The sequence below is a fragment of the Gavia stellata genome, unplaced genomic scaffold (assembly GCF_030936135.1).
Source record: "Gavia stellata isolate bGavSte3 unplaced genomic scaffold, bGavSte3.hap2 HAP2_SCAFFOLD_154, whole genome shotgun sequence".
Classification (NCBI taxonomy): Eukaryota; Metazoa; Chordata; class Aves; order Gaviiformes; family Gaviidae; genus Gavia; species Gavia stellata.
The window spans coordinates 93,395-105,325 of record NW_026777042.1 but is presented as its reverse complement, the minus strand read 5'-3'; positions in this window follow the sequence as shown (position 1 = coordinate 105,325).

The window sequence follows — 11,931 nt, the reverse complement described above, 5'->3', positions numbered from 1 at the left end:
AACCCAATTTAGCCCCCTACTCTCTGAGCATGCGTGGTGAATTAAAAGAGAAGTGTAACTTTAAGATGAAGTAAGAAAAGTATTAACCAAGAGTTAATTAAGGGGTAGCACCAGGAGGCGTAACTAACTTTGTTACCGTTTTAAATACCGGTCATGATTTTAACCCGGTGTGCATGTCAGGAGGAGAAATCCCCTTGCACCCGGGACCGCAATAAACCAATGTCGGCTTTATAACTCTGTGTGAGCTGTGAAGTTTGTTTCCGCGTGTCAATTTTGGCACCCCAGGTGGGACCCTCTCTGCCCGGCTGCGGGACCGCTGAGAGGGGGACATCCTCGGCGCGCCCCAAGATTTCTCGGAGGACCTCCCTCGCTCGCCCGATCACTGCAGGGACAGACACGGACCATCAGCGGACCCGGTGTGTTAAGGGAGGGGAACCTGTAAGTCGTGAGGAGACGTCCTACGGGAGGTAGAGAGCGTTGTGCTCGCCCCGGGTGGGATTCGAATCCAGCAGTGAGGGCGCGGGAACCCCTGGATAGGGAAGTACGCAGGGGGGTGCTCTTCGCTGAAATTGCAGGAGTGAAGGATACCTACACGAACGCGGGAATCCCTGATTAAGGGAAGTACGCGGGGGTGCTGTCGTTTGTACCAACTATTATAACCCATGGGAACTGAAATTCGTATTATTGTGGCTATAATTGACATTTTATGATAGTCATTGCAATCTATATACTTAGGAAGTTTTGTGCCCGGTACTGTGTATTCTGTGAAAAGTGCTTCATTATACAATTAATGTTGTTGTAAGTTGGGTGAGTGTTTGAGTGAGTGAGGCGCAGTCGGACTGCGGGGCGAGTGCGGAGTCCTGATCCGCGGTTCCGCGTTCTCCGCGAGGAGAGCGGCCGGAGACGGACGAAGCGTATGACGGACTGTGTTAATGGAACCGATTGTTAACCCTTGTTGTCCTATACACAGGTATCAGGATTTTTCATGCAACCCAATATATGTTTTTGAATGTTTTGTTTGTAAATAGGACGTTTGAGTACGGTTTGGGGACGAGACGATTTTTGGTGTAGTGGGTGTCAATGAAACTGGTCTAAATGGAATAAGATTGAGCGCTCAGGCCAGCTTAGGCAAGTGCTTTGTGGAAGTATAAAAGGTATAAGGAATTAGTAAGAATGTCGCTGGTATGGAGGGGGATGTAGAACAGAATAGTGACGGGTTTATTTGGCGTGGAGCACTGTCTGATTTGCCATTGGTGTTCCTTGTTTGTTCGTGTTAAGTGTTTGGAGTGTCATAAGTACATTATTTCCTTTTCGACAATTGTCTTGAATTTCGGTGCATTCGCTGTGGGGCGAGTACGCCTTCGCATCTTTTGCCCTGGATAGGGTAGTATTGTTGTCAGTTCAATCAGGTTGTGTTCTTAGGCTGAGGAATAAGCCCCTGCGGGCAGGGTGTTCTTTATGGGAGGTGAACAAAGGGGCGGAATCTTGAAAAGGAGCCCTCTAGGCTGTATTTTAGCTCACTGGGAGGAGATAGGAGAGCTACCAGGAGGAAGCGTGAGCAGAAAGACTTTAATAAAATATTGTCATCAATGGTGGCCTTTGTATAAATTGGATGATGAGGAGAAATGGTCCTTCGATGGAACCTTGAATTAGAATACCTTGTTGCATATGATGTTGTGTTTGAGGGGGAGCCGGTGCCATGTTTCCCGGATGGGGGGGAAGCAGGGAAACGTCCCCGCGGCCTCCCCCGGCTGGGGAGGGAGCTGGAGCCCAAAAAAACCGCTGTGACGAGGCCCGAGCGCGGTGCTGCGTGGTGTGTGCCCCAGCCAGCGCCCAAGGGGGCCCCTCCCGCCTCAGCGGTGCTTCTCGGAGGCAGCAGCCCCGCTGCTCAGAATGACAGAGAAAGGGCGGACCCTGTCCTTGATTTTATTTTCTCAAGATGAAACCTATCAACCAAGCTTTAACACCTACGGATGATGGTTTTGTAACGGTACAGGAGCTACTGGCCAAAGTGAAAAGGGGTATTTTTTAAAAACCTCTTAAATTTAGATTGGGAAAAGAATTGGGAATACACAAATTCTTATCTGTACCTAAGTCACCAAAACCTCTGTTGGGGTGAGACTTATTGGAACAACTAAAAGCGGAAATAAAATTTGAGAAAGGAATTAAGGAACTAATTATAAATGCATTAGACGCGGCTCAGACTAATGTTCTAAAGCACTTAGTTGTATCCAAGCCCAATTATGGATACAGACAATAGGAGCTGCAATCATTAGGGAAGGTGAAGACGGAATCCTACCAAAAGAAATCCGAAAAGTGATTTGGAATAACATAACGGAATTCAAATATTTGCGTTTGCAACTTTGTTAGTCTTACAGGATGTGATTTTAACTACCCGGCTCCTGTTACTACTTATCAATTGCTACAGTTTAATTATACATTGATTCAGGATATACAGCCCACCCCTATTGGAATGAATCTCCCTCTAATAAGAAAACTATTGCATCATGAAAATTTAAAAAGGTTGTTAAAACAAGTTGAAGAAAGTGGAAGAAAGACTTTAATTACTGTCCATCATGATGCCGAGGAAATACACCAAGCAGTGGAACGAGTGAAGTCAGAGGGAGAGCACAATTGGTGGGATGTGTTTAGGGGTTATTCCCCGTCAGCTACCAAAATCTTAAACATAATGACCCACCCGATATTGGTGACAACATTAACAATAGTAAATCTTATCCTTTGATGTAAACTCAAGGAACTTATTGGGCAAGTATAGACACTAAAAATAATAATGAAACATAACGAACCACTTTTAAAAGCCAAAGAATTTGCTTAGGGGAAAGAATAGGGGGAAATTGATACAGGACGTCTTGGAAAAAAAGGGTTAAAAGTAAGTGAGAAGAATGTAAAGAAGATACTTCATAACAACTGCACCTGGTACTTAGAAATATTAGAGATAAAGACTGTCTCACTAACTCTCTGCTAACTAGCAATAACGATTAACACAAGGACGAATCGTAGAAAAATAGAATGGACTGCCAAAATAGTGCCCTAGAGTTAACTCGTCTCATTATAATGTCATTAGAATGCTAAACAACACACCTCCTAGCTAGAAAAGCCCCAACCCAGTTAAGCCCCCTACTCTCTGAGCATGCGTGGTGAATTAAAAGAGAACTGTAACTTTAAGATGAGGTAAGAACAGTATTAACCAAGAGTTAATTAAGGGGTAGCACCAGGAGGCGTAACTAACGTTGTTAACTGTTTTAAATGCCTGTCGTGATTTTAACCCGGTGTGCATGTCGGGAGGAGAAATCCCCCTGCACCCGGGACCGCAATAGACCACTGTCGGCTTTACACCTCTGTGTGAGCTGTGAAGTTTGTTTCCGCGTGTCACCGCCCCCTCGAAGGCCCTCGCACAGCACCGTCCTCTTCGCCAGGACGCGTGTCCCAGCGACCGGGGTGAGTCCCCGTCCCCGTCCCCGGGGACACCCGAACCCCCTCGCTATGGCGCGGTCCCAGACACGGCAGGAGGGGCGGCCGAGGGGGTGCGGTGCCTCCGCCCGGCAGAGTGGCGGGCGGGTCCCGCAGGAGAGAGCTGCTTCCAGCACCGCGGGAAGCTCCCCCGGAGGGGCCTGGGGCCGCTGCCCGGCTGTGGCGGAGAGGCGCGGGCCGTGGCCGGGGCGAGCTGCCCCGCAGCCGGCCCGGCCCGCAGCGGAGCGGAGCGGCAGGTCTGGGCGCAGCGGGGGGCTCCCGGGGCGGGAAGCGCCCGGGCCGCGGAGAGAGCCGCCGGCAGCTGCCGCGAGGCCGGGGCGGGGCCGGGGCGGGGCCGGGGCGGGGCCGGGGCGGGGCCGGGGCGGCGGCGGGCGGTCGCCCCGCGCTGTAACGGACAGGAGCGGCCGGTGGCCGAGGGGAGCCGCTCCGGAGCCGGCCCGGCCCGCAGCGGAGCGGAGCGGAGCGGCAGGTCTGGGCGCGCCGGGCCGCGGCCGCCCCCGCGGCTCTCGACAGCGGCCGGGGCAGCGCTGGCGCCCGGAGCGGGCGAGGCCGGCGTGGCAGCCGGGAAGAGCTCGGCTGCGGTGCCCCGCCGGCAGAAAGCCGCGTCCTCTGCGCTCGCCAGGCCGGCGGCGGCAGCCGGAGAGAGCCCCCCCGAGAAGGGGCAGCCGCCCGGGCCTCGGGCTGCCGGGCGTGCCGGAGCCTGGGGCTGGTGCCGGCGGGCGGGAGCGAGAAGAGCTGCGGAGGGGTGACCCAGCGGAGCGCCTGCTCGGCCCGGTGGGAGAGCTGCGGGGGGAGGGAGGAAGGTGGGGGGGCGTCGGGGGGCTGAGACGGAGCTGGGCTGGGGGAGCCGCGCGCTGGAAGGAAACAGACGGAGCCGGTCTGTTAACACATGTCTCTGTGACTCCTGTCACCATCACAGTTTGGGGTTTTTTGACAATGGGATGGCCGACACGGCACCAGGCCAGCTGGGGTCGGATGGGATTTCTCAAAGGGGGAAGAGGGTCTTTGCTGCCGAGCTAGCGGGTCTCATTGACAGAGCTTTAAACTAGACTTGGAAGGGGAGGGAGATGATATCAGGCTTGCCCTGACAAGCTGTGGGATGACACGCCAAGGTTAGCGGGACAGGGTGCTAGCGAGGGCCCTCGGCCTGTTGCTCTGAGATGTGCTGGGTACAGGGCAGCAGACATGAAGTCTTACGGAGATGAGCCGGGGACTCCTGAGGTAATAGGAGCCAAGAGGGAAACAACAGTGAAATCACAGAGTCATAGAATGTTGTGGGTTGGAAGGGACCTTTGAGGTCATCTAGTCCAACCCCGCCCCTGCCATGAGCAGGGACATCTTCAACTAGGTCAGGTTGCTCAGAGCCCTGTCCAGCCTGACCTTGACTGTTTCCAGGGATGGGGCATCTACCACCTCTCTGGACAGCCTGTGCCAGTGCCTCACCACCCTCATTGTAAAACATTTCTTCCTTATGTCTAGTCTAAATCTGCCCTCTTTTAGTTTGAAGACATTACCCCTTGTCCTATCGCTACAGGCCCTGTTAGAAGTCTCTCCCCATCTTTCTTATAAGCCCCCTTTAAGTACTGAAAGGCCGCAAGAAGGTCTCCCCAGAGCCTTCTCTTCTCCAGGCTGAACAACCCCAACTCTCTCGGTCTTTCCTCATAGGAGATTTGTTCCTCCCTCTGACGATTTTTGTGGCCCTCCTCTGGACCTGCTCCAACAGGTCCGTGTCTTTCCTGTGCTGAGGACTCCAGAGCTGGACGCAGTATTCCAGTTGGGTTCTCGCCAGAGCGGAGTAGAGGGGCAGAATCACCTCCCTTGACCTGCTGCTCACGCTTCTTTTAATACCTCAAAGGAATTAATGTGTGTTCCTCTGAGGAGGTGACATGCTGAAGTGCGTCTGCACCAATGTACGGAGCATGGGCAGCAAACAGGAGGAGTTGGAAGCCACCGTGCTGCTAGAAAGCTACGACCTAGTTGCCATTACTTAAACCTGGTGGGAGGAACCCCATGACTGGAGTGGGGCTATGGATGGCTACAGGCTGTTCAGAAGGGACAGGCAAGGAAGGAGGGGGTGAGGGCTTGCCCTCTATGTCAAGAAATGGATAGATTGTGAAGAGTTGTCTCTGGAGGACAGCCACGAGCAAATTGAAAGCTTGTGGGTGAAACTAGAGACCGAGGAAACAAAGGTAACCTTATGGTTGGTGTCTACTACAGGCCACCAGATCAAGGGGAGCCTATTGACAAAGCCTTCTCACTCCAGCTACAGGAGGCATCGCACTCGCAGGCTCTCGTCCCGCTGGGGGACTTCCACCACCCCAACATCTGCTGGAAAAGTAGCACGGCGAGCTGTAGGCGATGCAGGAGACTCCCGGAGAGCACTGAGGATAACTTCTTAAGCCAGGTAATGGACAGCGTGGCGTGGATGGCATGATAGATGCACTTTGCTCCTAAGAGAGAAGCAGCAATATGTTTATTGATATCAAACCTTGTTAAATCGCTGTTTCACAGTAAATGTGACAGTGCTTTAACAAGATTCGATGGCAAGAGACACTTGATTATTTACTGCATAGAGGACAGGGTCAGACAGAACTGTTAGGGAGACCCTCCCGCTGACTCACGAGGTTCAGAGAGGACCCCCTTTGCATTCTAAACTCCTTCCCTCGGAGGAGTCTAGGTGCGGCTGGATCCAAACTTAGTCTTGGACTTGGTCAACGGTTTATGTCTAAAGGATTATATGTGCACAAGCAATCAAAGATATAATCTTAGTGAAGCTTACAAAGTTTAGCAAGCTATTAGTCACTTAGCAAGGATCTGCTGCGGCAAGGACTCTCTCAGCACCGAGGCGTAAGGGATCTCTGCGGCAGGCGTAACCCTGGGAGGCGTCCCTGCTCAAGGGGAGATCCCGTCGTGCAGCCCACTGCCGTGCAGGAGAGCTCAAAGGGCTCTTGGGCTGCTCACCGTTTATGGGGGTAAGATGACTGACTCCTAGTGATATTTGCATACCGACCACAGAGATCTTAGTTTCTATCAGCACTTGGCTATTCTGTTGTTATCTGTCTCCCAAATCCACTTTGAGCCGGACGCAGCCATCATGACTGCCACTGGTGGTTATCGATGGACTGCAAGACCGGGACTGAGGGAGCAAAGTCGCTCCCACTGTAAGAGAAGATCAGGTTCATGACCACCTGAGGAACCTGGACGTACATAAGTCTATGGGACCTGGCAAGATGCCTCCCGGAGTCCTGAGGGAATGGGCTGATGTAGTTGCCAAGCCACTCTCCATGCTGTTTGAAAAGTCATGGCAGCCAGGTGAAGTCCCTGGTGACTGGAAAAAGGGAAACATTGCACCCATATTTAAAATGGATCGGAAGGAGGATGCTGGGAATGACTGACCTGTCCACCTCACCTGTGTGCCTGGGAAGATCATGGAACAGATCCTCCTAGAAGCTATGCTAAGGCACATGGAGGGCAGGGAGGCGATTCGAGACAGCCAGCATGGCTTCACCAAGGGCAAGTCTTGCCTGACCAACTTAGTGGCCTTCTATGACGGAGTGACTACAGCAGCGGACAAGGGAAGAGCTCCAGATGTCATCTACCTGGACTTCTGTAAGGCCTTTGACACAGTCCCCCACAACATCCTTCTCTCTGAATTGGAGATGGATTTGATGGATGGACTGTCCAGTGGATGAAGAATTGGTTGGATGGTCGCATCCAGAGGGCAGTGGTCAACAGCTCAATGTCCGGATGGAGATCAGTGACAAGCAGTGTCCCTCAGGGGTCCATACTGGGACCAGTACTGTTTAATATCTTCATCAGTGACATAGACAGTGGGATCAAGTGCACCCTCAGCAAGTTTACAGATGACACCAAGCTGAGTGGTGCAGATGACACACCTGAGGGACGGGATGCCGTACAGAGAGACCTGGACAAGCCTGAGAAGTGGGCCCATGCGAATTTCATGAGGTTCAACAAGGCCAAGTGCAAGGTCCTGCACCTGTGTCGGGGCAATGCCCGGTATCAATACAGGCTGGGGGATGAATGGATTGAGAGCAGCCCTGCAAGGAATGACTTGGGCATACTCGTGGACGGAAAGCTGGACATGAGCTGGCAATGTGCGCTCACAGCCCAAAAGCCAGCTGTATCCTGGGCTAGATCAAAAGCAGCGTAGCCAGCAGGTCAAGGGAGGTGATTCTGCCCATCCACTCTGCTCTCCAAAAGAGGAAAAACCATCTTGGGTAGATTCCTTGGAGGAGTATGGGGCTGCTACCCTGGGTCTCAGATCCCTAAAGCACACGTGAAAAAACTCCTGGAGATGCCTGGGAGGAGTCTTGGGCAGATCCTGGAGGAGAGAGTTTCACCCAAAGGACAAAAATATACTCTGGGTGCTTCCTTCGAGGAGCCTGGAGCTGCTACCCGGGATCTCAGGTCCTTGAAGCAGTGGTCAGAAGACTCTGGAAATTGCTTCGGAGGAGTCTGGGGTGGACCCGGAGGAGAGAACTTCCTCTAAAGAAGAAAAAACATCTCGTGAAGCTTTGTTGGAGGAGTCTGGGGCCGCTACGTGGGATCTCACGTCACTACATCAGAGGTCAAAAGACTCCAGGACATGCCTGGTAGCAGTCTCGGGCGGATCGCCGAGGAGAGATTTTCCTCCAAAAGAGGGAAAAACTTCTCGGGTATCTTTCTTGGAGGAGTCTGGGACTGCTACGCGGGATTTCACATCACTAAATCAGACGTCAAAACACTCCAGGAGATGCCTGGGAGGAGTCTAGGGTGGATCCCAGAGGAAAGAGTTTCCTCCAAAGGAGAAAAATATACTTGGGAAGCTGCCTTGGAGGAGTCTGGGACTGCTACCCGGGAACTAATGTCCCTAAAGCGTATCGCCAAACACTCTGGGATCTTCCTGAGAGGAGTCTTGGGTGGATCCCAGAGGAGAGATCTTCCTTCAAAAGAGAAAAATCATCTCAGGAAGCTTCCTTGGAGGAGTCTGGGGATGCAACCTGGAATCACAGGTCCCTGAAGCAGAGGTCCAAACACTCTGGGAGATGCCTGGGAGGAGTCTCGGGTTCATCCTGGTGGAGAGCTTCCTCCAAAAGAGGAAAAAAATCTCGGGTAGCTTCCTTGGAGGAGTCTGGGTCTGCTACCCAGAGTCTCAGGTCTCTAAAGAAGAGGTCAAAAGACTCTGGGACATGCCTGGGAGGAAAATCAGGCAGATCCTGGAGGAGAGAGTTTCCTTTAAAGGTGAAAAACCATCTCGGATAGTTTCCTTGGAGGAGTCTGGGGCTGCTACCCGGGATCTCATGTCCCTGAAGCAGAGGTCAAAAGACTCCGGGAGATGCCTGGGAGGAGTCTCGGGCAGATCCCTGAGGAGAGATCTTCCTTTAAAAGAGAAAAAATATTTTGTGAATTTTCCTTGGAGCAGTCTGGGGCTACTATGTGGAGTCTAAGGTGCATAAGAAGCGGTCAAAAGCCTCAGGGACATGCCTTGGAGTAGTCTTGAGTGCATCCCAGAGGAGACGTGTTCCTCTAAAGGAGAAAAAACATCTCAGGTAGCCTCCTTGGAGGAGTCTGGGACTGCTAGCTGGGATCTCAGGTCCCTAAAGAAGAGGTCAAAAGACCCCGGGACATGCCTGGGAGGAGTCTTGGGCATATCCCGGAGGAGAGATCTTCCTCTAAAGGAGAAAAAACATCTGAGGTAGCTTCCTTGGAGGAGTCTGGGGCTGCTACCCGGGATTCCACGTCCCTAAATCAGAAGTCAAAACTCTCTGGGAGATATTCGGGAGGAGTCTCGGGTGCATCCCAGAGGAGAGAGTTTCCTTTAAAGGAGAAAAGACATCTCGGGTAGCTTCCTTGGAGGAGTCTGGGGCTGCTACCTGGGATCTCATGTCCCTAAAGAAGAGGTCAAAAGACTCCGGGAGATGCCTGGAGAACTCCTGAGGAGGAGGAGGAGGAGGAGGAAGATTATGATGAGTTCTGAGGAGAAGGATGAGGGGGAAGAAGAGGAGACAAACTCCTGTGGAGGAGGAGTAAGAGAACTCCTGAGGAGGAAGAAGAGGAGGAGGAGGACGAGGACACCTGAGGGCATGGAGGGCTCCAGAGAAAAGGAGGAGAAGGACTCCTGAGGTGGAAGCAGAGGAGAAGGAAGAGAACGATGAGTAAGAGGATAACTCCTGAGGATGAGGAGGAGGATTTCTGAGGAGGAGGAAGAAAGGGAAACCTGAAGACAAGGACTCCAATACAGGAGGAGGAGGATGGGGAAGACTCCATAGGAGGAGGAGGAGGAGGACTCAAGAGGAAGAGGACTGTGGAGGAAGAGGAGGATGACAACGACTCCATAGGAGGAGAAGGACTCATGAGGAAGAGGACTCTAGAGGAGAAGGAGGAAGAGGAGAATTGCTGAGGAGGAGGAGGAGGATGAGAATGACACCTGAGGAGAAGGATTCCTATAGATGAGATGGAGGAGGACACCATAGGAGGAGGAGGACTCATGAGGAAGGGGAAAAGAAGTCTAGAGGAGGAGGAGGAGGAAAACTCCTGAGGAGATGGAGAGGAAGAGGAGGAGGACTCCTGAGGAGGAGAATCTAGACAAAGAAGAGTCCTGAGGAGGAGGACTCCTGAGGAGGATGACACCTCTAGAGTAGAAGGAGCACTCATGAGGATGAGGATGAGGAGGAGGACTCCTGAGGATATGAAGGAGGAATCCTGAGGAGGAGAACTCTTGAGGAGAAAGAAGGAGTGGACGACTGAGGAGGAAGATGAGTAGGAGAATTCCTTAGGGGGAGGAGGTAAACTCCTGAGGAGGAGGTGAAGGAGGACTTCTGAGGAGGAGGAGGAGGTGGAGGAGGAAGAGGACTCCTGAGGGGGAGGAAGTTAAGGAGGAGTTCTGAGTAGGAGTACTCCAGAGGAAGAGCAGGACTCCTGAGGAGGAGAACTCTGAGGAAGGAGGCATCCTGTGTAGGAGGAGAAGTCCTGAAGAGGAGGACTCCTGAGAAGGGGGAGGAGGAGGACTCCTGAGGAGGGGGAGGAGGAGGAAGAGAAGGAGGAATCCTGAGGAGTTGAAGGAGGAATCCTGAGGAGGAGGAAGAGATGGACTCCTGAGGAAGAGGAGGACTCCTGAGGAGGACTCCTGTAGGTGGAAGAGAAGGACTCCTGAGGAGAACTCTGTTGAAGTCCTGAGGAGAAGTCCTGAGGAGGTGGAGGAGGGGAAGTCCTGAAGAAGAGGTGAAGAACTCCTGAATGGGAAGAGAACTTCTGAGGAGGACATAGGAGGACTCCTGAGGGGGAGGACTGCTATAAAGGAGTCCTCACTCCTTGCCCCTGACTTCATAATTCCCTTGGAAGCCAGGGCTACAGCCTCTCTCTTAAGAATGTGTGTTAGGGGTGCGAGTGCACAGGGGGAGCAATTTGAATGGCGGGCAGTGCGAATAGGCAACGTCTCAGTCCATGGACAGGGAACTTGTTATTCCTGTCTTCTGGTGACGGGATGTCGTGGGCTTTAGCATCTTGCAGAAGGTTGTTCTTGAGAGGATGAGAAACAGGGAAGTGCTCGTCCGTCTTCCTAAGGTGCGGCATTGGGGAGGCACAGTTGGGCTCCCAGCGTGTGGGAGAATCTGCTTTCATATTAATTAGTTAGTATGTATTAAAATCAATTTGTCCTATCCTGCCCATGTGAAACCAAAGTGGGGCTGGTCCCCGTGTGGAGCTGCTCCAGGCAATGCTGAGGCAGCCTAGTGACTTCATCCCCAAGGCTTTTCCTTATTTAGCTTTTTGGTTCAGACTTCCCACCTTGTTTCCTGAAGTTTAAGACCCATCCCGAGACCGTGTTGCCGTAACTGTGGTTTGAAGAATACCCAGTGTTCTTGCAAGTGGTTGCAGAAATTGTTGAAGTGATGTCCAGCTTCCTCATTCAGGGCTGTTCTGGATGGAGTAGAAGGGGGGGAAAATTATGATTCCTGTCCTGGAGTTTTCCTGGGGAAGGTTTTCCAAACCCCACATGTTAAGGTTGAAAATTTTCACGGTGGAAATTAATTTACAAATAATCTGGTTCTCCTGAAATCAGAGCGCTCTGTGTTATGCCTCAGTTTTGATGTTTTTCAACGTTGGTGAGTCACTACAACGTTAAAGACATATTTTGGTTTGTGGCACACTTGCTTCCCTCTCAGGCTTTCCCCTCCTGACCCCAGGCTGTACTTTCCTCCCTGTTACCACCTGCGTGAGGGTCCCTGCGGCAGTGTCCGAGGGAAAGGCTGTGCGGGTTTGTGTGTTGCAAGCCCTGCGGCTGGCCTGGCCCACAGCGGTGGGTCTGAGCCAAAAGTCTATTTTTCATAAGGCGATGGAGGTGATTTGGGAAAAAAACTCCACTTGTTCATGAGACTTGATATGAAATTTTTCCAGGTGTTTCAGGAAAGGAAGTAATTTGAGTTGGAGCTACTGTGTCAA